Source organism: Schistocerca serialis, chromosome 1 (assembly GCF_023864345.2).
Source record: "Schistocerca serialis cubense isolate TAMUIC-IGC-003099 chromosome 1, iqSchSeri2.2, whole genome shotgun sequence".
Classification (NCBI taxonomy): Eukaryota; Metazoa; Arthropoda; class Insecta; order Orthoptera; family Acrididae; genus Schistocerca; species Schistocerca serialis.
Window position 1 is genome coordinate 151647160 of NC_064638.1, and position 27392 is coordinate 151674551.

The following is a 27392-nucleotide window of genomic DNA, read 5'->3' on the forward strand; positions in this document are numbered from 1 at the left end:
GCAGTCAACCAAAGTCAAAAAATGTGACTAATCATACAGTGTTTCCAGTGTGTCGTTTACCACTTTGTTAGTGGATGCTGTTCTAAAGAGCGTAATTCCCACTTATCTGTAAGCAGCGCACGTGAGCGAATGTAATAGCAGGACTGTGTTACTACGATTGTACAGAGCAACTCTGTCAATACGCAGGTGTTTCAATCAGTAGGGCCATGGTAAATAGAGCGATTCGGAGCGATGTATCGTGTCTGTTACATAAATAATGAGTCTTTGATGTAATTGCTTCAGAGAAATATCAAAGTAAGCCTATCAGAAAAGTAACGCGAGACATGTAGCACGGGTCATGTCTTGCAGAATCTCTGACATCTGAGCCCATTGCTTGGACAGTGTCCCTTTGGCGCAGAGGATAGCGCGTTGGACTTCTAATCCAAAGGTCGTGGGTTCGATCCCCACAAGGGACCGGCAATTTTTAAAGATATGTGCCGATCACGAGATGGGTATTGACATATGGGTAACCACAAGCGTCTTCAAAAGGTGAAAATTGTTGTGACCTCAGTTCTATGCTTAAATATGTTGACCTTACACACACAAGCAAAATACTCGTTGATCTGTTATCCATGACGCTGTTATGTGTAAATGCTGTACAAACGGAACCATATCTTCACGTGCCTGTTCACGCAAATTTTCTTTCAATGCCCAATTTTTACCTACAGATAGAAATATAGCAATAGAACGCACATTTTGTACAGAAGCAAATACAACGAAGAGTGAAATAAGTTTGTATTACTTCACGAGTCAATGTACGTAATCCCAGTCATGATCTTTAATTCTTCCAGCCCAAGGTGAGAGGGTTTCAGTTTCCTCTGCCACAAGTGAGAAAAGTAGACTGTTTCACAACAAGATATTGTACTATGGGTCCTTAACTGTTCCCATTAAACAATGGCACTCTGTATCTATAGAAACGGCGGCAATTTTCGCTTCAGCACAGGGGGCTTTTACTGGAGACTGTCAGGAGGGGGCTTGCTGGATACATGAAGGGAGAAGACCAGACAGAGATGTCTGACGCTCCGCTGACGCTTGCAGAAAACTACATTAAGTATGATTCCCGCCTATAACTGATGGCGAGAGAGATGCATCATCTGTCCACGTCTCATCGAAACACACTGTCACCAAGCAATGGCTGACGCTTCGAGGACGGCATGAAATTGCCAGGGAGGTGATGCAGCTAACGTTCCTGGTAAATGTGCTAACAGGGCACACACGTCCGTTGGAGTGTATACATATGATGGGGACCGGCTGTGACACAGCAGTCAACCAAAGTCAAAAAATGGGGACTAATCATACAGTGTTTCCAGTGTGTCGTTTACCACTTTGTGAGTGGATGCTGTTCTAAAGAGCGTAATTCCCACTTATCTGTAAGCAGCGCACGTGAGCGAATGTAATAGCAGGACTGTGTTACTACGATTGTACAGAGCAACTCTGTCAATACGCAGGTGTTTCAATCAGTAGGGCCATGGTAAATAGAGCGATTCGGAGCGATGTATCGTGTCTGTTACATAAATAATGAGTCTTTGATGTAATTGCTTCAGAGAAATATGAAAGTAAGCCCATCAGAAAAGTAACGCGAGACATGTAGCACGGGTCATGTCTTGCAGAATCTCTGACATCTGAGCCCGTCGCTTGGACAGTGTCCCTTTGGCGCAGAGGATAGCGCGTTGGACTTCTAATCCAAAGGTCGTGGGTTCGATCCCCACAAGGGACGGGCAATTTTTAAAAATATGTGCCGATCACGAGATGGGTATTGACATATGGGTAACCACAAGCGTCTTCAAAAGGTGAAAATTGTTGTGACCTCAGTTCTATGCTTAAATATGTTGACCTTACACACACAAGCAAAATTCTCGTAGATCTGCTATCCATGACGCTGTTATGTGTAAATGCTGTACAAACGGAACCATATCTTCACGTGCCTGTTCACGCAAATTTTCTTTCAATGCCCAATTTTTACCTACAGATAGAAATATAGCAATAGAACGCACATTTTGTACAGAAGCAAATACAATGAAGAGTGAAATAAGTTTGTATTACTTCACGAGTCAATGTACGTAATCCCAGTCATGATCTTTAATTCTTCCAGCCCAAGGTGAGAGGGTTTCAGTTTCCTCTGCCACAAGTGAGAAAAGTAGACTGTTTCACAACAAGATATTGTACTATGGGTCCTTAACTGTTCCCATTAAACAATGGCACTCTGTATCTATAGAAACGGCGGCAATTTTCGCTTCAGCACAGGGGGCTTTTACTGGAGAATGTCAGGAGGGGGCTTGCTGGATACATGAAAGGAGAAGACCAGACAGAGATGTCTGACGCTCCGCTGACGCTTGCAGAAAACTACATTAAGTATGATTCCCGCCTATAACTGACGGCGAGAGAGATGCATCATCTGTCCACGTCTCATCGAAACACACTGTCACCAAGCAATGGCTGACGCTTCGAGGACGGCATGAAATTGCCAGGGAGGTGATGCAGCTAACGTTCCTGGTAAATGTGCTAACAGGGCACACACGTCCGTTGGAGTGTATACATATGATGGGGACCGGCTGTGACACAGCAGTCAACCAAAGTCAAAAAATGTGACTAATCATACAGTGTTTCCAGTGTGTCGTTTACCACTTTGTGAGTGGATGCTGTTCTAAAGAGCGTAATTCCCACTTATCTGTAAGCAGCGCACGTGAGCGAATGTAATAGCAGGACTGTGTTACTACGATTGTACAGAGCAACTCTGTCAATACGCAGGTGTTTCAATCAGTAGGGCCATGGTAAATAGAGCGATTCGGAGCGATGTATCGTGTCTGTTACATAAATAATGAGTCTTTGATGTAATTGCTTCAGAGAAATATGAAAGTAAGCCTATCAGAAAAGTAACGCGAGACATGTAGCACGGGTCATGTCTTGCAGAATCTCTGACATCTGAGCCCGCCGCTTGGACAGTGTCCCTTTGGCGCAGAGGATAGCGCGTTCGACTTCTAATCCAAAGGTCGTGGGTTCGATCCCCACAAGGGACGGGCAATTTTTAAAAATATGTGCCGATCACGAGATGGGTATTGACATATGGGTAACCACAAGCGTCTTCAAAAGGTGAAAATTGTTGTGACCTCAGTTCTATGCTTAAATATGTTGACCTTACACACACAAGCAAAATTCTCGTAGATCTGTTATCCATGACGCTGTTATGTGTAAATGCTGTACAAACGGAACCATATCTTCACGTGCCTGTTCACGCAAATTTTCTTTCAATGCCCAATTTTTACCTACAGATAGAAATATAGCAATAGAACGCACATTTTGTACAGAAGCAAATACAATGAAGAGTGAAATAAGTTTGTATTACTTCACGAGTCAATGTACGTAATCCCAGTCATGATCTTTAATTCGTCCAGCCCAAGGTGAGAGGCTTTCAGTTTCCTCTGCCACAAGTGAGAAAAGTAGACTGTTTCACAACAAGATATTGTACTATGGGTCCTTAACTGTTCCCATTAAACAATGGCACTCTGTATCTATAGAAACGGCGGCAATTTTCGCTTCAGCACAGGGGGCTTTTACTGGAGACTGTCAGGAGGGGGCTTGCTGGATACATGAAGGGAGAAGACCAGACAGAGATGTCTGACGCTCCGCTGACGCTTGCAGAAAACTACATTAAGTATGATTCCCGCCTATAACTGACGGCGAGAGAGATGCATCATCTGTCCACATCTCATCGAAACACACTGTCACCAAGCAATGGCTGACGCTTCGAGGACGGCATGAAATTGCCAGGGAGGTGATGCAGCTAACGTTCCTGGTAAATGTGCTAACAGGGCACACACGTCCGTTGGAGTGTATACATATGATGGGGACCGGCTGTGACACAGCAGTCAACCAAAGTCAAAAAATGTGACTAATCATACAGTGTTTCCAGTGTGTCGTTTACCACTTTGTTAGTGGATGCTGTTCTAAAGAGCGTAATTCCCACTTATCTGTAAGCAGCGCACGTGAGCGAATGTAATAGCAGGACTGTGTTACTACGATTGTACAGAGCAACTCTGTCAATACGCAGGTGTTTCAATCAGTAGGGCCATGGTAAATAGAGCGATTCGGAGCGATGTATCGTGTCTGTTACATAAATAATGAGTCTTTGATGTAATTGCTTCAGAGAAATATCAAAGTAAGCCTATCAGAAAAGTAACGCGAGACATGTAGCACGGGTCATGTCTTGCAGAATCTCTGACATCTGAGCCCATCGCTTGGACAGTGTCCCTTTGGCGCAGAGGATAGCGCGTTGGACTTCTAATCCAAAGGTCGTGGGTTCGATCCCCACAAGGGACCGGCAATTTTTAAAGATATGTGCCGATCACGAGATGGGTATTGACATATGGGTAACCACAAGCGTCTTCAAAAGGTGAAAATTGTTGTGACCTCAGTTCTATGCTTAAATATGTTGACCTTACACACACAAGCAAAATACTCGTTGATCTGTTATCCATGACGCTGTTATGTGTAAATGCTGTACAAACGGAACCATATCTTCACGTGCCTGTTCACGCAAATTTTCTTTCAATGCCCAATTTTTACCTACAGATAGAAATATAGCAATAGAACGCACATTTTGTACAGAAGCAAATACAACGAAGAGTGAAATAAGTTTGTATTACTTCACGAGTCAATGTACGTAATCCCAGTCATGATCTTTAATTCTTCCAGCCCAAGGTGAGAGGGTTTCAGTTTCCTCTGCCACAAGTGAGAAAAGTAGACTGTTTCACAACAAGATATTGTACTATGGGTCCTTAACTGTTCCCATTAAACAATGGCACTCTGTATCTATAGAAACGGCGGCAATTTTCGCTTCAGCACAGGGGGCTTTTACTGGAGACTGTCAGGAGGGGGCTTGCTGGATACATGAAGGGAGAAGACCAGACAGAGATGTCTGACGCTCCGCTGACGCTTGCAGAAAACTACATTAAGTATGATTCCCGCCTATAACTGACGGCGAGAGAGATGCATCATCTGTCCACGTCTCATCGAAACACACTGTCACCAAGCAATGGCTGACGCTTCGAGGACGGCATGAAATTGCCAGGGAGGTGATGCAGCTAACGTTCCTGGTAAATGTGCTAACAGGGCACACACGTCCGTTGGAGTGTATACATATGATGGGGACCGGCTGTGACACAGCAGTCAACCAAAGTCAAAAAATGGGGACTAATCATACAGTGTTTCCAGTGTGTCGTTTACCACTTTGTGAGTGGATGCTGTTCTAAAGAGCGTAATTCCCACTTATCTGTAAGCAGCGCACGTGAGCGAATGTAATAGCAGGACTGTGTTACTACGATTGTACAGAGCAACTCTGTCAATACGCAGGTGTTTCAATCAGTAGGGCCATGGTAAATAGAGCGATTCGGAGCGATGTATCGTGTCTGTTACATAAATAATGAGTCTTTGATGTAATTGCTTCAGAGAAATATGAAAGTAAGCCCATCAGAAAAGTAACGCGAGACATGTAGCACGGGTCATGTCTTGCAGAATCTCTGACATCTGAGCCCGTCGCTTGGACAGTGTCCCTTTGGCGCAGAGGATAGCGCGTTGGACTTCTAATCCAAAGGTCGTGGGTTCGATCCCCACAAGGGACGGGCAATTTTTAAAAATATGTGCCGATCACGAGATGGGTATTGACATATGGGTAACCACAAGCGTCTTCAAAAGGTGAAAATTGTTGTGACCTCAGTTCTATGCTTCAATATGTTGACCTTACACACACAAGCAAAATTCTCGTAGATCTGTTATCCATGACGCTGTTATGTGTAAATGCTGTACAAACGGAACCATATCTTCACGTGCCTGTTCACGCAAATTTTCTTTCAATGCCCAATTTTTACCTACATATAGAAATATAGCAATAGAATGCACATTTTGTACAGAAGCAAATACAATGAAGAGTGAAATAAGTTTGTATTACTTCACGAGTCAATGTACGTAATCCCAGTCATGATCTTTAATTCTTCCAGCCCAAGGTGAGAGGGTTTCAGTTTCCTCTGCCACAAGTGAGAAAAGTAGACTGTTTCACAACAAGATATTGTACTATGGGTCCTTAACTGTTCCCATTAAACAATGGCACTCTGTATCTATAGAAACGGCGGCAATTTTCGCTTCAGCACAGGGGGCTTTTACTGGAGACTGTCAGGAGGGGGCTTGCTGGATACATGAAGGGAGAAGACCGGACAGAGATGTCTGACGCTCCGCTGACGCTTGCAGAAAACTACATTAAGTATGATTCCCGCCTATAACTGACGGCGAGAGAGATGCATCATCTGTCCACATCTCATCGAAACACACTGTCACCAAGCAATGGCTGACGCTTCGAGGACGGCATGAAATTGCCAGGGAGGTGATGCAGCTAACGTTCCTGGTAAATGTGCTAACAGGGCACACACGTCCGTTGGAGTGTATACATATGATGGGGACCGGCTGTGACACAGCAGTCAACCAAAGTCAAAAAATGTGACTAATCATACAGTGTTTCCAGTGTGTCGTTTACCACTTTGTGAGTGGATGCTGTTCTAAAGAGCGTAATTCCCACTTATCTGTAAGCAGCGCACGTGAGCGAATGTAATAGCAGGACTGTGTTACTACGATTGTACAGAGCAACTCTGTCAATACGCAGGTGTTTCAATCAGTAGGGCCATGGTAAATAGAGCGATTCGGAGCGATGTATCGTGTCTGTTACATAAATAATGAGTCTTTGATGTAATTGCTTCAGAGAAATATGAAAGTAAGCCCATCAGAAAAGTAACGCGAGACATGTAGCACGGGTCATGTCTTGCAGAATCTCTGACATCTGAGCCAGTCGCTTGGACAGTGTCCCTTTGGCGCAGAGGATAGCGCGTTCGACTTCTAATCCAAAGGTCGTGGGTTCGATCCCCACAAGGGACCGGCAATTTTTAAAGATATGTGCCGATCACGAGATGGGTATTGACATATGGGTAACCACAAGCGTCTTCAAAAGGTGAAAATTGTTGTGACCTCAGTTCTATGCTTAAATATGTTGACCTTACACACACAAGCAAAATTCTCGTAGATCTGTTATCCATGACGCTGTTATGTGTAAATGCTGTACAAACGGAACCATATCTTCACGTGCCTGTTCACGCAAATTTTCTTTCAATGCCCAATTTTTACCTACAGATAGAAATATAGCAATAGAATGCACATTTTGTACAGAAGCAAATACAATGAAGAGTGAAATAAGTTTGTATTACTTCACGAGTCAATGTACGTAATCCCAGTCATGATCTTTAATTCTTCCAGCCCAAGGTGAGAGGGTTTCAGTTTCCTCTGCCACAAGTGAGAAAAGTAGACTGTTTCACAACAAGATATTGTACTATGGGTCCTTAACTGTTCCCATCAAACAATGGCACTCTGTATCTATAGAAACGGCGGCAATTTTCGCTTCAGCACAGGGGGCTTTTACTGGAGACTGTCAGGAGGGGGCTTGCTGGATACATGAAGGGAGAAGACCAGACAGAGATGTCTGACGCTCCGCTGACGCTTGCAGAAAACTACATTAAGTATGATTCCCGCCTATAACTGACGGCGAGAGAGATGCATCATCTGTCCATGTCTCATCGAAACACACTGTCACCAAGCAATGGCTGACGCTTCGAGGACGGCATGAAATTGCCAGGGAGGTGATGCAGCTAACGTTCCTGGTAAATGTTCTAACAGGGCACACACGTCCGTTGGAGTGTATACATATGATGGGGACCGGCTGTGACACAGCAGTCAACCAAAGTCAAAAAATGTGACTAATCATACAGTGTTTCCAGTGTGTCGTTTACCACTTTGTGAGTGGATGCTGTTCTAAAGAGCGTAATTCCCACTTATCTGTAAGCAGCGCACGTGAGCGAATGTAATAGCAGGACTGTGTTACTACGATTGTACAGAGCAACTCTGTCAATACGCAGGTGTTTCAATCAGTAGGGCCATGGTAAATAGAGCGATTCGGAGCGATGTATCGTGTCTGTTACATAAATAATGAGTCTTTGATGTAATTGCTTCAGAGAAATATGAAAGTAAGCCTATCAGAAAAGTAACGCGAGACATGTAGCACGGGTCATGTCTTGCAGAATCTCTGACATCTGAGCCCGTCGCTTGGACAGTGTCCCTTTGGCGCAGAGGATAGCGCGTTGGACTTCTAATCCAAAGGTCGTGGGTTCGATCCCCACAAGGGACGGGCAATTTTTAAAAATATGTGCCGATCACGAGATGGGTATTGACATATGGGTAACCACAAGCGTCTTCAAAAGGTGAAAATTGTTGTGACCTCAGTTCTATGCTTAAATATGTTGACCTTACACACACAAGCAAAATTCTCGTAGATCTGTTATCCATGACGCTGTTATGTGTAAATGCTGTACAAACGGAACCATATCTTCACGTGCCTGTTCACGCAAATTTTCTTTCAATGCCCAATTTTTACCTACAGATAGAAATATAGCAATAGAACGCACATTTTGTACAGAAGCAAATACAATGAAGAGTGAAATAAGTTTGTATTACTTCACGAGTCAATGTACGTAATCCCAGTCATGATCTTTAATTCTTCCAGCCCAAGGTGAGAGGGTTTCAGTTTCCTCTGCCACAAGTGAGAAAAGTAGACTGTTTCACAACAAGATATTGTACTATGGGTCCTTAACTGTTCCCATTAAACAATGGCACTCTGTATCTATAGAAACGGCGGCAATTTTCGCTTCAGCACAGGGGGCTTTTACTGGAGACTGTCAGGAGGGGGCTTGCTGGATACATGAAGGGAGAAGACCAGACAGAGATGTCTGACGCTCCGCTGACGCTTGCAGAAAACTACATTAAGTATGATTCCCGCCTATAACTGACGGCGAGAGAGATGCATCATCTGTCCACGTCTCATCGAAACACACTGTCACCAAGCAATGGCTGACGCTTCGAGGACGGCATGAAATTGCCAGGGAGGTGATGCAGCTAACGTTCCTGGTAAATGTGCTAACAGGGCACACACGTCCGTTGGAGCGTATACATTTGATGGGGACCGGCTGTGACACAGCAGTCAACCAAAGTCAAAAAATGTGACTAATCATACAGTGTTTCCAGTGTGTCGTTTACCACTTTGTGAGTGGATGCTGTTCTAAAGAGCGTAATTCCCACTTATCTGTAAGCAGCGCACGTGAGCGAATGTAATAGCAGGACTGTGTTACTACGATTGTACAGAGCAACTCTGTCAATACGCAGGTGTTTCAATCAGTAGGGCCATGGTAAATAGAGCGATTCGGAGCGATGTATCGTGTCTGTTACATAAATAATGAGTCTTTGATGTAATTGCTTCAGAGAAATATGAAAGTAAGCCTATCAGAAAAGTAACGCGAGACTTGTAGCACGGGTCATGTCTTGCAGAATCTCTGACATCTGAGCCCGTTGCTTGGACAGTGTCGCTTTGGCGCAGAGGATAGCGCGTTGGACTTCTAATCCAAAGGTCGTGGGTTCGGTCCCCACAAGGGACGGGCAATTTTTAAAAATATGTGCCGATCACGAGATGGGTATTGACATATGGGTAACCACAAGCGTCTTCAAAAGGTGAAAATTGTTGTGACCTCAGTTCTATGCTTAAATATGTTGACCTTACACACACAAGCAAAATTCTCGTAGATCTGTTATCCATGACGCTGTTATGTGTAAATGCTGTACAAACGGAACCATATCTTCACGTGCCTGTTCACGCAAATTTTCTTTCAATGCCCAATTTTTACCTACAGATAGAGATATAGCAATAGAACGCACATTTTGTACAGAAGCAAATACAATGAAGAGTGAAATAAGTTTGTATTACTTCACGAGTCAATGTACGTAATCCCAGTCATGATCTTTAATTCTTCCAGCCCAAGGTGAGAGGGTTTCAGTTTCCTCTGCCACAAGTGAGAAAAGTAGACTGTTTCACAACAAGATATTGTACTATGGGTCCTTAACTGTTCCCATTAAACAATGGCACTCTGTATCTATAGAAACGGCGGCAATTTTCGCTTCAGCACAGGGGGCTTTTACTGGAGACTGTCAGGAGGGGGCTTGCTGGATACATGAAGGGAGAAGACCAGACAGAGATGTCTGACGCTCTGCTGACGCTTGCAGAAAACTACATTAAGTATGATTCCCGCCTATAACTGACGGCGAGAGAGATGCATCATCTGTCCACATCTCATCGAAACACACTGTCACCAAGCAATGGCTGACGCTTCGAGGACGGCATGAAATTGCCAGGGAGGTGATGCAGCTAACGTTCCTGGTAAATGTGCTAACAGGGCACACACGTCCGTTGGAGTGTATACATATGATGGGGACCGGCTGTGACACAGCAGTCAACCAAAGTCTAAAAATGTGACTAATCATACAGTGTTTCCAGTGTGTCGTTTACCACTTTGTGAGTGGATGCTGTTCTAAAGAGCATAATGCCCACTTATCTGTAAGCAGCGCACGTGAGCGAATGTAATAGCAGGACTGTGTTACTACGATTGTACAGAGCAACTCTGTCAATACGCAGGTGTTTCAATCAGTAGGGCCATGGTAAATAGAGCGATTCGGAGCGATGTATCGTGTCTGTTACATAAATAATGAGTCTTTGATGTAATTGCTTCAGAGAAATATGAAAGTAAGCCTATCAGAAAAGTAACGCGAGACATGTAGCACGGGTCATGTCTTGCAGAATCTCTGACATCTGAGCCCGTCGCTCGGTCAGTGTCCATTTGGCGCAGAGGATAGCGTGTTGGACTTCTAATCCAAAGGTCGTGGGTTCGATCCCCACAAGGTGACGGGCAATTTTTAAAAATATGTGCCGATCACGAGATGGGTATTGACATATGGGTAACCACAAGCGTCTTCAAAAGGTGAAAATTGTTGTGACCTCAGTTCTATGCTTAAATATGTTGACCTTACACACACAAGCAAAATTCTCGTAGATCTGTTATCCATGACGCTGTTATGTGTAAATGCTGTACAAACGGAACCATATCTTCACGTGCCTGTTCACGCAAATTTTCTTTCAATGACCAATTATTACCTACAGATAGAAATATAGCAATAGAACGCACATTTTGTACACAAGCAAATACAATGAAGAGTGAAATAAGTTTGTATTACTTCACGAGTCAATGTACGTAATCCCAGTCATGATCTTTAATTCTTCCAGCCCAAGGTGAGAGGGTTTCAGTTTCCTCTGCCACAAGTGAGAAAAGTAGACTGTTTCACAACAAGATATTGTACTATGGGTCCTTAACTGTTCCCATTAAACAATGGCACTCTGTATCTATAGAAACGGCGGCAATTTTCGCTTCAGCACAGGGGGCTTTTACTGGAGACTGTCAGGAGGGGGCTTGCTGGATACATGAAGGGAGAAGACCAGACAGAGATGTCTGACGCTCCGCTGACGCTTGCAGAGAACTACATTAAGTATGATTCCCGCCTATAACTGACGGCGAGAGAGATGCATCATCTGTCCACGTCTCATCGAAACACACTGTCACCAAGCAATGGCTGACGCTTCGAGGACGGCATGAAATTGCCAGGGAGGTGATGCAGCTAACGTTCCTGGTAAATGTGCTAACAGGGCACACACGTCCGTTGGAGTGTATACATATGATGGGGACCGGCTGTGACACAGCAGTCAACCAAAGTCAAAAAATGTGACTAATCATACAGTGTTTCCAGTGTGTCGTTTACCACTTTGTGAGTGGATGCTGTTCTAAAGAGCATAATGCCCACTTATCTGTAAGCAGTGCACGTGAGCGAATGTAATAGCAGGACTGTGTTACTACGATTGTACAGAGCAACTCTGTCAATACGCAGGTGTTTCAATCAGTAGGGCCATGGTAAATAGAGCGATTCGGAGCGATGTATCGTGTCTGTTACATAAATAATGAGTCTTTGATGTAATTGCTTCAGAGAAATATGAAAGTAAGCCTATCAGAAAAGTAACGCGAGACTTGTAGCACGGGTCATGTCTTGCAGAATCTCTGACATCTGAGCCCGTTGCTTGGACAGTGTCGCTTTGGCGCAGAGGATAGCGCGTTGGACTTCTAATCCAAAGGTCGTGGGTTCGGTCCCCACAAGGGATGGGCAATTTTTAAAAATATGTGCCGATCACGAGATGGGTATTGACATATGGGTAATCACAAGCGTCTTCAAAAGGTGAAAATTGTTGTGACCTCAGTTCTATGCTTAAATATGTTGACCTTACACACACAAGCAAAATTCTCGTAGATCTGTTATCCATGACGCTGTTATGTGTAAATGCTGTACAAACGGAACCATATCTTCACGTGCCTGTTCACGCAAATTTTCTTTCAATGCCCAATTTTTACCTACAGATAGAAATATAGCAATAGAACGCACATTTTGTACAGAAGCAAATACAATGAAGAGTGAAATAAGTTTGTATTACTTCACGAGTCAATGTACGTAATCCCAGTCATGATCTTTAATTCTTCCAGCCCAAGGTGAGAGGGTTTCAGTTTCCTCTGCCACAAGTGAGAAAAGTAGACTGTTTCACAACAAGATATTGTACTATGGGTCCTTAACTGTTCCCATTAAACAATGGCACTCTGTATCTATAGAAACGGCGGCAATTTTCGCTTCAGCACAGGGGGCTTTTACTGGAGACTGTCAGGAGGGGGCTTGCTGGATACATGAAGGGAGAAGACCAGACAGAGATGTCTGACGCTCCGCTGACGCTTGCAGAAAACTACATTAAGTATGATTCCCGCCTATAACTGACGGCGAGAGAGATGCATCATCTGTCCACATCTCATCGAAACACACTGTCACCAAGCAATGGCTGACGCTTCGAGGACGGCATGAAATTGCCAGGGAGGTGATGCAGCTAACGTTCCTGGTAAATGTGCTAACAGGGCACACACGTCCGTTGGAGTGTATACATATGATGGGGACCGGCTGTGACACAGCAGTCAACCAAAGTCAAAAAATGTGACTAATCATACAGTGTTTCCAGTGTGTCGTTTACCACTTTGTGAGTGGATGCTGTTCTAAAGAGGTAATTCCCACTTATCTGTAAGCAGCGCACGTGAGCGAATGTAATAGCAGGACTGTGTTACTACGATTGTACAGAGCAACTCTGTCAATACGCAGGTGTTTCAATCAGTAGGGCCATGGTAAATAGAGCGATTCGGAGCGATGTATCGTGTCTGTTACATAAATAATGAGTCTTTGATGTAATTGCTTCAGAGAAATATGAAAGTAAGCCTATCAGAAAAGTAACGCGAGACATGTAGCACGGGTCATGTCTTGCAGAATCTCTGACATCTGAGCCCGTCGCTTGGACAGTGTCCCTTTGGCGCAGAGGATAGCGCGTTGAACTTCTAATCCAAAGGTCGTGGGTTCGATCCCCACAAGGGACGGGCAATTTTTAAAAATATGTGCCGATCACGAGATGGGTATTGACATATGAGTAACCACAAGCGTCTTCAAAAGGTGAAAATTGTTGTGACCTCAGTTCTATGCTTAAATATGTTGACCTTACACACACAAGCAAAATTCTCGTAGATCTGTTATCCATGACGCTGTTATGTGTAAATGCTGTACAAACGGAACCATATCTTCACGTGCCTGTTCACGCAAATTTTCTTTCAATGCCCAATTTTTACCTACAGATAGAAATATAGCAATAGAACGCACATTTTGTACAGAAGCAAATACAATGAAGAGTGAAATAAGTTTGTATTACTTCACGAGTCAATGTACGTAATCCCAGGCATGATCTTTAATTCTTCCAGCCCAAGGTGAGAGGGTTTCAGTTTCCTCTGCCACAAGTGAGAAAAGTAGACTGTTTCACAACAAGATATTGTACTATGGGTCCTTAACTGTTCCCATTAAACAATGGCACTCTGTATCTATAGAAACGGCGGCAATTTTCGCTTCAGCACAGGGGGCTTTTACTGGAGACTGTCAGGAGGGGGCTTGCTGGATACATGAAGGGAGAAGACCAGACAGAGATGTCTGACGCTCCGCTGACGCTTGCAGAAAACTACATTAAGTATGATTCCCGCCTATAACTGACGGCGAGAGAGATGCATCATCTGTCCACGTCTCATCGAAACACACTGTCACCAAGCAATGGCTGACGCTTCGAGGACGGCATGAAATTGCCAGGGAGGTGATGCAGCTAACGTTCCTGGTAAATGTGCTAACAGGGCACACACGTCCGTTGGAGCGTATACATTTGATGGGGACCGGCTGTGACACAGCAGTCAACCAAAGTCAAAAAATGTGACTAATCATACAGTGTTTCCAGTGTGTCGTTTACCACTTTGTGAGTGGATGCTGTTCTAAAGAGCGTAATTCCCACTTATCTGTAAGCAGCGCACGTGAGCGAATGTAATAGCAGGACTGTGTTACTACGATTGTACAGAGCAACTCTGTCAATACGCAGGTGTTTCAATCAGTAGGGCCATGGTAAATAGAGCGATTCGGAGCGATGTATCGTGTCTGTTACATAAATAATGAGTCTTTGATGTAATTGCTTCAGAGAAATATGAAAGTAAGCCTATCAGAAAAGTAACGCGAGACTTGTAGCACGGGTCATGTCTTGCAGAATCTCTGACATCTGAGCCCGTTGCTTGGACAGTGTCGCTTTGGCGCAGAGGATAGCGCGTTGGACTTCTAATCCAAAGGTCGTGGGTTCGGTCCCCACAAGGGACGGGCAATTTTTAAAAATATGTGCCGATCACGAGATGGGTATTGACATATGGGTAACCACAAGCGTCTTCAAAAGGTGAAAATTGTTGTGACCTCAGTTCTATGCTTAAATATGTTGACCTTACACACACAAGCAAAATTCTCGTAGATCTGTTATCCATGACGCTGTTATGTGTAAATGCTGTACAAACGGAACCATATCTTCACGTGCCTGTTCACGCAAATTTTCTTTCAATGCCCAATTTTTACCTACAGATAGAGATATAGCAATAGAACGCACATTTTGTACAGAAGCAAATACAATGAAGAGTGAAATAAGTTTGTATTACTTCACGAGTCAATGTACGTAATCCCAGTCATGATCTTTAATTCTTCCAGCCCAAGGTGAGAGGGTTTCAGTTTCCTCTGCCACAAGTGAGAAAAGTAGACTGTTTCACAACAAGATATTGTACTATGGGTCCTTAACTGTTCCCATTAAACAATGGCACTCTGTATCTATAGAAACGGCGGCAATTTTCGCTTCAGCACAGGGGGCTTTTACTGGAGACTGTCAGGAGGGGGCTTGCTGGATACATGAAGGGAGAAGACCAGACAGAGATGTCTGACGCTCTGCTGACGCTTGCAGAAAACTACATTAAGTATGATTCCCGCCTATAACTGACGGCGAGAGAGATGCATCATCTGTCCACATCTCATCGAAACACACTGTCACCAAGCAATGGCTGACGCTTCGAGGACGGCATGAAATTGCCAGGGAGGTGATGCAGCTAACGTTCCTGGTAAATGTGCTAACAGGGCACACACGTCCGTTGGAGTGTATACATATGATGGGGACCGGCTGTGACACAGCAGTCAACCAAAGTCTAAAAATGTGACTAATCATACAGTGTTTCCAGTGTGTCGTTTACCACTTTGTGAGTGGATGCTGTTCTAAAGAGCATAATGCCCACTTATCTGTAAGCAGCGCACGTGAGCGAATGTAATAGCAGGACTGTGTTACTACGATTGTACAGAGCAACTCTGTCAATACGCAGGTGTTTCAATCAGTAGGGCCATGGTAAATAGAGCGATTCGGAGCGATGTATCGTGTCTGTTACATAAATAATGAGTCTTTGATGTAATTGCTTCAGAGAAATATGAAAGTAAGCCTATCAGAAAAGTAACGCGAGACATGTAGCACGGGTCATGTCTTGCAGAATCTCTGACATCTGAGCCCGTCGCTCGGTCAGTGTCCATTTGGCGCAGAGGATAGCGTGTTGGACTTCTAATCCAAAGGTCGTGGGTTCGATCCCCACAAGGTGACGGGCAATTTTTAAAAATATGTGCCGATCACGAGATGGGTATTGACATATGGGTAACCACAAGCGTCTTCAAAAGGTGAAAATTGTTGTGACCTCAGTTCTATGCTTAAATATGTTGACCTTACACACACAAGCAAAATTCTCGTAGATCTGTTATCCATGACGCTGTTATGTGTAAATGCTGTACAAACGGAACCATATCTTCACGTGCCTGTTCACGCAAATTTTCTTTCAATGACCAATTATTACCTACAGATAGAAATATAGCAATAGAACGCACATTTTGTACACAAGCAAATACAATGAAGAGTGAAATAAGTTTGTATTACTTCACGAGTCAATGTACGTAATCCCAGTCATGATCTTTAATTCTTCCAGCCCAAGGTGAGAGGGTTTCAGTTTCCTCTGCCACAAGTGAGAAAAGTAGACTGTTTCACAACAAGATATTGTACTATGGGTCCTTAACTGTTCCCATTAAACAATGGCACTCTGTATCTATAGAAACGGCGGCAATTTTCGCTTCAGCACAGGGGGCTTTTACTGGAGACTGTCAGGAGGGGGCTTGCTGGATACATGAAGGGAGAAGACCAGACAGAGATGTCTGACGCTCCGCTGACGCTTGCAGAGAACTACATTAAGTATGATTCCCGCCTATAACTGACGGCGAGAGAGATGCATCATCTGTCCACGTCTCATCGAAACACACTGTCACCAAGCAATGGCTGACGCTTCGAGGACGGCATGAAATTGCCAGGGAGGTGATGCAGCTAACGTTCCTGGTAAATGTGCTAACAGGGCACACACGTCCGTTGGAGTGTATACATATGATGGGGACCGGCTGTGACACAGCAGTCAACCAAAGTCAAAAAATGTGACTAATCATACAGTGTTTCCAGTGTGTCGTTTACCACTTTGTGAGTGGATGCTGTTCTAAAGAGCGTAATTCCCACTTATCTGTAAGCAGTGCACGTGAGCGAATGTAATAGCAGGACTGTGTTACTACGATTGTACAGAGCAACTCTGTCAATACGCAGGTGTTTCAATCAGTAGGGCCATGGTAAATAGAGCGATTCGGAGCGATGTATCGTGTCTGTTACATAAATAATGAGTCTTTGATGTAATTGCTTCAGAGAAATATGAAAGTAAGCCTATCAGAAAAGTAACGCGAGACTTGTAGCACGGGTCATGTCTTGCAGAATCTCTGACATCTGAGCCCGTTGCTTGGACAGTGTCGCTTTGGCGCAGAGGATAGCGCGTTGGACTTCTAATCCAAAGGTCGTGGGTTCGGTCCCCACAAGGGACGGGCAATTTTTAAAAATATGTGCCGATCACGAGATGGGTATTGACATATGGGTAATCACAAGCGTCTTCAAAAGGTGAAAATTGTTGTGACCTCAGTTCTATGCTTAAATATGTTGACCTTACACACACAAGCAAAATTCTCGTAGATCTGTTATCCATGACGCTGTTATGTGTAAATGCTGTACAAACGGAACCATATCTTCACGTGCCTGTTCACGCAAATTTTCTTTCAATGCCCAATTTTTACCTACAGATAGAAATATAGCAATAGAACGCACATTTTGTACAGAAGCAAATACAATGAAGAGTGAAATAAGTTTGTATTACTTCACGAGTCAATGTACGTAATCCCAGTCATGATCTTTAATTCTTCCAGCCCAAGGTGAGAGGGTTTCAGTTTCCTCTGCCACAAGTGAGAAAAGTAGACTGTTTCACAACAAGATATTGTACTATGGGTCCTTAACTGTTCCCATTAAACAATGGCACTCTGTATCTATAGAAACGGCGGCAATTTTCGCTTCAGCACAGGGGGCTTTTACTGGAGACTGTCAGGAGGGGGCTTGCTGGATACATGAAGGGAGAAGACCAGACAGAGATGTCTGACGCTCCGCTGACGCTTGCAGAAAACTACATTAAGTATGATTCCCGCCTATAACTGACGGCGAGGGAGATGCATCATCTGTCCACATCTCATCGAAACACACTGTCACCAAGCAATGGCTGACGCTTCGAGGACGGCATGAAATTGCCAGGGAGGTGATGCAGCTAACGTTCCTGGTAAATGTGCTAACAGGGCACACACGTCCGTTGGAGTGTATACATATGATGGGGACCGGCTGTGACACAGCAGTCAACCAAAGTCAAAAAATGTGACTAATCATACAGTGTTTCCAGTGTGTCGTTTACCACTTTGTGAGTGGATGCTGTTCTAAAGAGGTAATTCCCACTTATCTGTAAGCAGCGCACGTGAGCGAATGTAATAGCAGGACTGTGTTACTACGATTGTACAGAGCAACTCTGTCAATACGCAGGTGTTTCAATCAGTAGGGCCATGGTAAATAGAGCGATTCGGAGCGATGTATCGTGTCTGTTACATAAATAATGAGTCTTTGATGTAATTGCTTCAGAGAAATATGAAAGTAAGCCTATCAGAAAAGTAACGCGAGACATGTAGCACGGGTCATGTCTTGCAGAATCTCTGACATCTGAGCCCGTCGCTTGGACAGTGTCCCTTTGGCGCAGAGGATAGCGCGTTGAACTTCTAATCCAAAGGTCGTGGGTTCGATCCCCACAAGGGACGGGCAATTTTTAAAAATATGTGCCGATCACGAGATGGGTATTGACATATGAGTAACCACAAGCGTCTTCAAAAGGTGAAAATTGTTGTGACCTCAGTTCTATGCTTAAATATGTTGACCTTACACACACAAGCAAAATTCTCGTAGATCTGTTATCCATGACGCTGTTATGTGTAAATGCTGTACAAACGGAACCATATCTTCACGTGCCTGTTCACGCAAATTTTCTTTCAATGCCCAATTTTTACCTACAGATAGAAATATAGCAATAGAACGCACATTTTGTACAGAAGCAAATACAATGAAGAGTGAAATAAGTTTGTATTACTTCACGAGTCAATGTACGTAATCCCAGTCATGATCTTTAATTCTTCCAGCCCAAGGTGAGAGGGTTTCAGTTTCCTCTGCCACAAGTGAGAAAAGTAGACTGTTTCACAACAAGATATTGTACTATGGGTCCTTAACTGTTCCCATTAAACAATGGCACTCTGTATCTATAGAAACGGCGGCAATTTTCGCTTCAGCACAGGGGGCTTTTACTGGAGACTGTCAGGAGGGGGCTTGCTGGATACATGAAGGGAGAAGACCAGACAGAGATGTCTGACGCTCCGCTGACGCTTGCAGAAAACTACATTAAGTATGATTCCCGCCTATAACTGACGGCGAGAGAGATGCATCATCTGTCCACGTCTCATCGAAACACACTGTCACCAAGCAATGGCTGACGCTTCGAGGACGGCATGAAATTGCCAGGGAGGTGATGCAGCTAACGTTCCTGGTAAATGTGCTAACAGGGCACACACGTCCGTTGGAGTGTATACATATGATGGGGACCGGCTGTGACACAGCAGTCAACCAAAGTCAAAAAATGTGACTAATCATACAGTGTTTCCAGTGTGTCGTTTACCACTTTGTGAGTGGATGCTGTTCTAAAGAGCATAATGCCCACTTATCTGTAAGCAGCGCACGTGAGCGAATGTAATAGCAGGACTGTGTTACTACGATTGTACAGAGCAACTCTGTCAATACGCAGGTGTTTCAATCAGTAGGGCCATGGTAAATAGAGCGATTCGGAGCGATGTATCGTGTCTGTTACATAAATAATGAGTCTTTGATGTAATTGCTTCAGAGAAATATGAAAGTAAGCCTATCAGAAAAGTAACGCGAGACATGTAGCACGGGTCATGTCTTGCAGAATCTCTGACATCTGAGCCCGTCGCTTGGACAGTGTCCCTTTGGCGCAGAGGATAGCGCTTTGGACTTCTAATCCAAAGGTCGTGGGTTCGATCCCCACAAGGGACGGGCAATTTTTAAAAATATGTGCCGATCACGAGATGGGTATTGACATATGGGTAACCACAAGCGTCTTCAAAAGGTGAAAATTGTTGTGACCTCAGTTCTATGCTTAAATATGTTGACCTTACACACACAAGCAAAATTCTCGTAGATCTGTTATCCATGACGCTGTTATGTGTAAATGCTGTACAAACGGAACCATATCTTCACGTGCCTGTTCACGCAAATTTTCTTTCAATGCCCAATTTTTACCTACAGATAGAAATATAGCAATAGAACGCACATTTTGTACAGAAGCAAATACAATGAAGAGTGAAATAAGTTTGTATTACTTCACGAGTCAATGTATGTAAACCCAGTCATGATCTTTAATTCTTCCAGCCCAAGGTGAGAGGGTTTCAGTTTCCTCTGCCACAAGTGAGAAAAGTAGACTGTTTCACAACAAGACATTGTACTATGGGTCCTTAATTGTTCCCATTAAACAATAGCACTCTGTATCTATAGAAACGGCGGCAATTTTCGCTTCAGCACAGGGGGCTTTTGCTGGAGACTGTCAGGAGGGGGCTTGCTGGATACATGAAGGGAGAAGACCAGACAGAGATGTCTGACGCTCAACTGACGCTTGCAGAAAACTACATTAAGTATGATTCCCGCCTATAACTGACGGCGAGAGAGATGCATCATCTGTCCACGTCTCATCGAAACACACTGTCACCAGGCAATGGCTGACGCTTCGAGGACGGCATGAAATTGCCAGGGAGGTGATGCAGCTAACGTTCCTGGTAAATGTGCTAACAGGGCACACACGTCCGTTGGTGTGTATACATATGATGGGGACCGGCTGTGACACAGCAGTCAACCAAAGTCAAAAAATGTGACTAATCATACAGTGTTTCCAGTGTGTCGTTTACCACTTTGTGAGTGGATGCTGTTCTAAATAGGTAATTCCCACTTATCTGTAAGCAGCGCACGTGAGCGAATGTAATAGCAGGACTGTGGTACTACGATTGTACAGAGCAACTCTGTCAATACGCAGGTGTTTCAATCAGTAGGGCCATGGTAAATAGAGCGATTCGGAGCGATGTATCGTGTCTGTTACATAAATAATGAGTCTTTGATGTAATTGCTTCAGAGAAATATGAAAGTAAGCCTATCAGAAAAGTAACGCGAGACATGTAGCACGGGTCATGTCTTGCAGAATCTCTGACATCTGAGCCCGTCGCTTGGACAGTGTCCCTTTGGCGCAGAGGATAGTGCGTTGGACTTCTAATCCAAAGGTCGTGGGTTCGATCCCCACAAGGGACGGGCAATTTTTAAAAATATGTGCCGATCACGAGATGGGTATTGACATATGGGTAACCACAAGCGTCTTCAAAAGGTGAAAATTGTTGTGACCTCAGTTCTATGCTTAAATATGTTGACCTTAGACACACAAGCAAAATTCTCGTAGATCTGTTATCCATGACGTTGTTATGTGTAAATGCTGTACAAACGGAACCATATCTTCACGTGCCTGTTCACGCAAATTTTCTTTCAATGCCCAATTTTTACCTACAGATAGAAATATAGCAATAGAACGCACATTTTGTACAGAAACAAATACAATGAAGAGTGAAATAAGTTTGTATTACTTCACGAGTCAATGTATGTAATCCCAGTCATGATCTTTAATTCTTCCAGCCCAAGGTGAGAGGGTTTCAGTTTCCTCTGCCACAAGTGAGAAAAGTAGACTGTTTCACAATCAGATATATTACTATGGGTCCTTAACTGTTCCCATTAAACAATGGCACTCTGTATCTATAGAAACGGCGGCAATTTTCGCTTCAGCACAGGGGGCTTTTACTGGAGACTGTCAGGAGGGGGCTTGCTGGATACATGAAGGGAGAAGACCAGACAGAGATGTCTTACGCTCCGCTGACGCTTGCAGAAAACTACACTAAGTATGATTCCTGCCTATAACTGACGGCGAGAGATATGCATCATCTGTCCACGTCTCATCGAAACACACTGTCACCAAGCAATGGCTGACGCTTCGAGGACGGCATGAAATTGCCAGGGAGTTGATGCAGCTAACGTTCCTGGTAAAGGTGCTAACAGGGCACACACGTCCGTTGTAGTGTATACATATGATGTGGACCGGCTGTGACACAGCAGTCAATCAAAGTCAAAAAATGTGACTAATCATACAGTGTTTCCAGTGTGTCGTTTACCACTTTGTGAGTGGATGCTGTTCTAAAGAGCGTAATTCCCACTTATCTGTAAGCAACGCACGTGAGCGAATGTAATAGCAGGACTGTGTTACTACGATTGTACAGAGCAACTCTGTCAATACGCAGGTGTTTCAATCAGTAGGGCCATGGTAAATAGAGCGATTCGGAGCGATGTATCGTGTCTGTTACATAAATAATGAGTCTTTGATGTAATTGCTTCAGAGAAATATTAAAGTAAGCCTATCAGAAAAGTAACGCGAGACATGTAGCACGGGTCATGTCTTGCAGAATCTCTGACATCTGAGCCCGTCGCTTGCACAGTGTCCCTTTGGCGCAGAGGATAGCGCGTTGGACTTCTAATCCAAAGGTCGTGGGTTCGATCACCACAACGGACGGGCAATTTTTAAAAATATGTGCCGATCACGAGATGGGTATTGACATATGGGTAACCACAAGCGTCTTCAAAAGGTGAAAATTGTTGTGACCTCAATTCTATGCTGAAATATGTTGACCTTACACACACAAGCAAAATTCTCGTAGATCTGTTATCCATGACGCTGTTATGTGTAAATGCTGTACAAACGGAACCTTATCTTCACGTACCTGTTCACGCAAATTTTCTTTCAATGCCCAATTTTTACCTACAGATAGAAATATAGCAATAGAACGCACATTTTGTATAGAAACAAATACAATGAAGAGTGAAATAAGTTTGTATTACTTCACGAGTCAATGTATGTAATCCCAGTCATGATCTTTAATTCTTCCAGCCCAAGGTGATAGGGTTTCAGTTTCCTCTGCCACAAGTGAGAAAAGTAGACTGTTTCACAACAAGATATTGTACTATGGGTCCTTAACTGTTCCCATTAAACAATGGCACTCTGTATCTATAGGTACGGCGGCAATTTTCGCTTCAGCACAGGGGGCTTTTACTGGAGACTGTCAGGAGGGGGCTTGCTGGATACATGAAGGGAGAAGACCAGACAGAGATGTCTGACGCTCCGCTGACGCTTGCAGAAAACTACATTAAGTATGATTACCGCCTATAACTGACGGCGAGAGAGATGCATCATCTGTCCACGTCTCATCGAAACACACTGTCACCAAGCAATGGCTGACGCTTCGAGGACGGCATGAAATTGCCAGGGAGGTGATGCAGCTAACGTTCCTGGTAAATGTGCTAACAGGGCACACACGTCCGTTGGAGTGTATACATATGATGGGGACCGGCTGTGACACAGCAGTCAACCAAAGTCAAAAAATGTGACTAATCATACAGTGTTTCCAGTGTGTCGTTTACCACTTTGTGAGTGGATGCTGTTCTAAAGAGCGTAATTCCCACCTATCTGTAAGCAGCGCACGTGAGCGAATGTAATAGCAGGACTGTGTTACTACGATTGTACAGAGCAACTCTGTCAATACGCAGGTGTTTCAATCAGTAGGGCCATGGTAAATAGAGCGATTCGGAGCGATGTATCGTGTCTGTTACATAAATAATGAGTCTTTGATGTAATTGCTTCAGAGAAATATGAAAGTAAGCCTATCAGAAAAGTAACGCGAGACATGTAGCACGGGTCATGTCTTGCAGAATCTCTGACATCTGAGCCCGTCGCTTGGACAGTGTCCCTTTGGCGCAGAGGATAGCGCGTTGGGCTTCTAATCCAAAGGTCGTGGGTTCGATCCCCACAAGGGACGGGCAATTTTTAAAAATATGTGCCGATCACGAGATAGGTATTGACATATGGGTAACCACAAGCGTCTTCAAAAGGTGAAAATTGTTGTGACCTCAGTTCTATGCTTAAATATGTTGACCTTACACACACAAGCAAAATTCTCGTAGATCTGTTATCCATGACGCTGTTATGTGTAAATGCTGTACAAACGGAACCATATCTTTACGTGCCTGTTCACGCAAATTTTCTTTCAATGCCCAATTTTTACCTACAGATAGAAATATAGCAATAGAACGCACATTTTGTACAGAAGCAAATACAATGAAGAGTGAAATAAGTTTGTATTACTTCACGAGTCAATGTATGTAATCCCAGTCAGGATCTTTAATTCTTCCAACCCAAGGTGAGAGGGTTTCAGTTTCCTCTGCCACAAGTGAGAAAAGTAGACTGTTTCACAACAAGATATTGTACTATGGGTCCTTAACTGTTCCCATTAAACAATGGCACTCTGTATCTATAGAAACGGCGGCAATTTTCGCTTCAGCACAGGGGGCTTTTACTGGAGACTGTCAGGAGGGGGCTTGCTGGATACATGAAGGGAGAAGACCAGACAGAGATGTCTGACGCTCCGCTGACGCTTGCAGAAAACTACACTAAGTATGTTTCCTGTCTAAAACTGACGGCGAGAGATATGCATCATCTGTCCACGTCTCATCGAAACACACTGTCACCAAGCAATGGCTGGCGCTTCGAGGACGGCATGAAATTGCCAGGGAGTTGATGCAGCTAACGTTCCTGGCAAAGGTGCTATCAGGGCACACACGTCCGTTGTAGTGTATACATATGATGGGGACCGGCTGTGACACAGCAGTCAACCAAAGTCAAAAAATGTGACTAATCATACAGTGTTTCCAGTGTGTCGTTTACCACTTTGTGAGTGGATTCTGTTCTAAAGAGCGTAATTCCCACTTATCTGTAAGCAGCGCACGTGAGCGAATGTAATAGCAGGACTGTGTTACTAAGATTGTACAGAGCAACTCTGTCAATACGCAGGTGTTTCAATCAGTAGGGCCATGGTAAATAGAGCGATTCGGAGCGATGTATCGTGTCTGTTACATAAATAATGAGTCTTTGATGTAATTGCTTCAGAGAAATATGAAAGTAAGCCTATCAGAAAAGTAACGCGAGACATGTAGCACGGGTCATGTCTTGCAGAATCTCTGACATCTGAGCCCGTCGCTTGGACAGTGTCCCTTTGGCGCAGAGGATAGCGCGTTGGACCTCTAATCCAAAGGTCGTGGGTTCGAGCCCCACAAGGGACGGGCAATTTTTAAAAATATGTGCCGATCACGAGATGGGTATTGACATATGGGTAACCACAAGCGTCTTCAAAAGGTGAAAATAGTTGTGACCTCAGTTCTATGCTTAAATATGTTGACCTTACACACACAAGCAAAATTCTCGTAGATCTGTTATCCATGACACTGTTATGTGTAAATGCTGTACAAACGGAACCATATCTTCACGTGCCTGTTCACGCAAATTTTCTTTCAATGCCCAATTTTTACCTACAGATAGAAATATAGCAATAGAACGCACATTTTGTACAGAAACAAATACAATGAAGAGTGAAATAAGTTTGTATTACTTCACGAGTCAATGTATGTAATCCCAGTCATGATCTTTAATTCTTCCAGCCCAAGGTGAGAGGGTTTCAGTTTCCTCTGCCACAAGTGAGAAAAGTAGACTGTTTCACAACAAGATATTGTACTATGGGTCCTTAACTGTTCCCATTAATCAATGGCACTCTGTATCTATAGAAACGGCGGCAATTTTCGCTTCAGCACAGGGGGCTTTTACTGGAGACTGTCAGGAGGGGGCTTGCTGGATACATGAAGGGAGAAGACCAGACAGAGATGTCTGACGCTCCGCTGACGCTTGCAGAAAACTACATTAAGTATGATTCCTGCCTATAACTGACGGCGAGAGAGATGCATCATCTGTCCACGTCTTATCGAAATACACTGTCACCAAGCAATGGCTGACGCTTCGAGGACGGCATGAAATTGCCAGGGAGGTGATGCGGCTAACGTTCCTGGTAAATGTGCTAACAGGGCACACACGTCCGTTGGAGTGTATACATATGATGGGGACCGGCTGTGACACAGCAGTCAACCAAAGTCAAAAAATGTGACTAATCATACAGTGTTTCCAGTGTGTCGTTTACCACTTTGTGAGTGGATGCTGTTCTAAAGAGCGTATTTCCCACTTATCTGTAAGCAGCGCACGTGAGCGAATGTAATAGCAGGACTGTGTTACTACAATTGTACAGAGCAACTCTGTCAATACGCAGGTGTTTCAATCAGTAGGGCCATGGTAAATAGAGCGATTCGGAGCGATGTATCGTGTCTGTTACATAAATAATGAGTCTTTGATGTAATTGCTTCAGAGAAATATGAAAGTAAGCCTATCAGAAAAGTAACGCGAGACATGTAGCACGGGTCATGTCTTCCAGACTCTCTGACATCTGAGCCCATCGCTTGGACAGTGTCCCTTTGGCGCAGAGGATAGCGCGTTGGACTTTTAATCCAAAGGTCGTGGGTTCGATCACCACAAGGGATGGGCAATTTTTAAAAATATGTGCCGATCACGAGATGGGTATTGACATATGGGTAACCACAAGCGTCTTCAAAAGGTGAAAATTGTTGTGACCTCAGTTCTATGCTTAAATATGTTGACCTTACACACACAAGCAAAATTCTCGTAGATCTGTTATCCATGACGCTGTTATGTGTAAATGCTGTACAAACGGAACCATATCTTCACGTGCCTGTTCACGCAAATTTTCTTTCAATGCCCAATTTTTACCTACAGATAGAAATATAGCAATAGAACGTACATTTTGTACAGAAACAAATACAATGAAGAGTGAAATAAGTTTGTATTACTTCACGAGTCAATGTATGTAATCCCAGTCATGATCTTTAATTCTTCCAGCCCAAGGTGAGAGGGTTTCAGTTTCCTCTGCCACAAGTGAGAAAAGTAGACTGTTTCACAACAAGATATTGTACTATGGGTCCTTAACTGTTCCCATTAATCAATGGCACTCTGTATCTATAGAAACGGCGGCAATTTTCGCTTCAGCACAGGGGGCTTTTACTGGGGACTGTCAGGAGGGGGCTTGCTGGATACATGAAGGGAGAAGACCAGACAGAGATGTCTGACGCTCCGCTGACGCTTGCAGAAAACTACATTAAGTATGATTCCCGCCTATAACTGACGGCGAGTGAGATGCATCATCTGTCCACGTCTCATCGAAACACACTGTCACCAAGCAATGGCTGACGCTTCGAGGACGGCATGAAATTGCCAGGGAGGTGATGCAGCTAACGTTCCTGGTAAATGTGCTAACAGGGCACACACGTCCGTTGGAGTGTATACATATGATGGGGACCGGCTGTGACACAGCAGTCAACCAAAGTCAAAAAATGTGACTAATCATACAGTGTTTCCAGTGTGTCGTTTACCACTTTGTGAGTGGATGCTGTTCTAAAGAGC

General features: G+C 44.0%; 21 non-coding genes across 21 annotated transcripts; all 21 read left to right on the forward strand.

The window, feature by feature from the left end:
* The first annotated feature begins 382 nt into the window (after window positions 1-382).
* Trnar-ucu (transfer RNA arginine (anticodon UCU)) lies at window positions 383-455 on the forward strand. The gene has a single exon. It is a non-coding gene; the product is annotated as a tRNA-Arg (tRNA).
* A 1228-nt stretch (window positions 456-1683) lies between these two features.
* On the forward strand, window positions 1684-1756 carry Trnar-ucu (transfer RNA arginine (anticodon UCU)). The gene has a single exon. It is a non-coding gene; the product is annotated as a tRNA-Arg (tRNA).
* A 1227-nt stretch (window positions 1757-2983) lies between these two features.
* Window positions 2984-3056, forward strand: Trnar-ucu (transfer RNA arginine (anticodon UCU)). Its single transcript has one exon. It is a non-coding gene; the product is annotated as a tRNA-Arg (tRNA).
* A 1227-nt stretch (window positions 3057-4283) lies between these two features.
* Window positions 4284-4356, forward strand: Trnar-ucu (transfer RNA arginine (anticodon UCU)). The gene has a single exon. It is a non-coding gene; the product is annotated as a tRNA-Arg (tRNA).
* A 1228-nt stretch (window positions 4357-5584) lies between these two features.
* On the forward strand, window positions 5585-5657 carry Trnar-ucu (transfer RNA arginine (anticodon UCU)). The gene has a single exon. It is a non-coding gene; the product is annotated as a tRNA-Arg (tRNA).
* A 1227-nt stretch (window positions 5658-6884) lies between these two features.
* Trnar-ucu (transfer RNA arginine (anticodon UCU)) lies at window positions 6885-6957 on the forward strand. The gene has a single exon. It is a non-coding gene; the product is annotated as a tRNA-Arg (tRNA).
* A 1227-nt stretch (window positions 6958-8184) lies between these two features.
* Window positions 8185-8257, forward strand: Trnar-ucu (transfer RNA arginine (anticodon UCU)). The gene has a single exon. It is a non-coding gene; the product is annotated as a tRNA-Arg (tRNA).
* A 1227-nt stretch (window positions 8258-9484) lies between these two features.
* On the forward strand, window positions 9485-9557 carry Trnar-ucu (transfer RNA arginine (anticodon UCU)). The gene has a single exon. It is a non-coding gene; the product is annotated as a tRNA-Arg (tRNA).
* A 1227-nt stretch (window positions 9558-10784) lies between these two features.
* Trnar-ucu (transfer RNA arginine (anticodon UCU)) lies at window positions 10785-10858 on the forward strand. Its single transcript has one exon. It is a non-coding gene; the product is annotated as a tRNA-Arg (tRNA).
* A 1227-nt stretch (window positions 10859-12085) lies between these two features.
* Window positions 12086-12158, forward strand: Trnar-ucu (transfer RNA arginine (anticodon UCU)). The gene has a single exon. It is a non-coding gene; the product is annotated as a tRNA-Arg (tRNA).
* Window positions 12159-13384: 1226 nt separating this feature from the next.
* On the forward strand, window positions 13385-13457 carry Trnar-ucu (transfer RNA arginine (anticodon UCU)). The gene has a single exon. It is a non-coding gene; the product is annotated as a tRNA-Arg (tRNA).
* A 1227-nt stretch (window positions 13458-14684) lies between these two features.
* Window positions 14685-14757, forward strand: Trnar-ucu (transfer RNA arginine (anticodon UCU)). Its single transcript has one exon. It is a non-coding gene; the product is annotated as a tRNA-Arg (tRNA).
* Window positions 14758-15984: 1227 nt separating this feature from the next.
* Window positions 15985-16058, forward strand: Trnar-ucu (transfer RNA arginine (anticodon UCU)). The gene has a single exon. It is a non-coding gene; the product is annotated as a tRNA-Arg (tRNA).
* Window positions 16059-17285: 1227 nt separating this feature from the next.
* Trnar-ucu (transfer RNA arginine (anticodon UCU)) lies at window positions 17286-17358 on the forward strand. The gene has a single exon. It is a non-coding gene; the product is annotated as a tRNA-Arg (tRNA).
* Window positions 17359-18584: 1226 nt separating this feature from the next.
* On the forward strand, window positions 18585-18657 carry Trnar-ucu (transfer RNA arginine (anticodon UCU)). The gene has a single exon. It is a non-coding gene; the product is annotated as a tRNA-Arg (tRNA).
* A 1227-nt stretch (window positions 18658-19884) lies between these two features.
* On the forward strand, window positions 19885-19957 carry Trnar-ucu (transfer RNA arginine (anticodon UCU)). The gene has a single exon. It is a non-coding gene; the product is annotated as a tRNA-Arg (tRNA).
* Window positions 19958-21183: 1226 nt separating this feature from the next.
* Trnar-ucu (transfer RNA arginine (anticodon UCU)) lies at window positions 21184-21256 on the forward strand. Its single transcript has one exon. It is a non-coding gene; the product is annotated as a tRNA-Arg (tRNA).
* A 1227-nt stretch (window positions 21257-22483) lies between these two features.
* Trnar-ucu (transfer RNA arginine (anticodon UCU)) lies at window positions 22484-22556 on the forward strand. The gene has a single exon. It is a non-coding gene; the product is annotated as a tRNA-Arg (tRNA).
* A 1227-nt stretch (window positions 22557-23783) lies between these two features.
* On the forward strand, window positions 23784-23856 carry Trnar-ucu (transfer RNA arginine (anticodon UCU)). The gene has a single exon. It is a non-coding gene; the product is annotated as a tRNA-Arg (tRNA).
* A 1227-nt stretch (window positions 23857-25083) lies between these two features.
* On the forward strand, window positions 25084-25156 carry Trnar-ucu (transfer RNA arginine (anticodon UCU)). Its single transcript has one exon. It is a non-coding gene; the product is annotated as a tRNA-Arg (tRNA).
* A 1227-nt stretch (window positions 25157-26383) lies between these two features.
* Trnak-uuu (transfer RNA lysine (anticodon UUU)) lies at window positions 26384-26456 on the forward strand. The gene has a single exon. It is a non-coding gene; the product is annotated as a tRNA-Lys (tRNA).
* The last annotated feature ends 936 nt before the right edge of the window (window positions 26457-27392 follow it).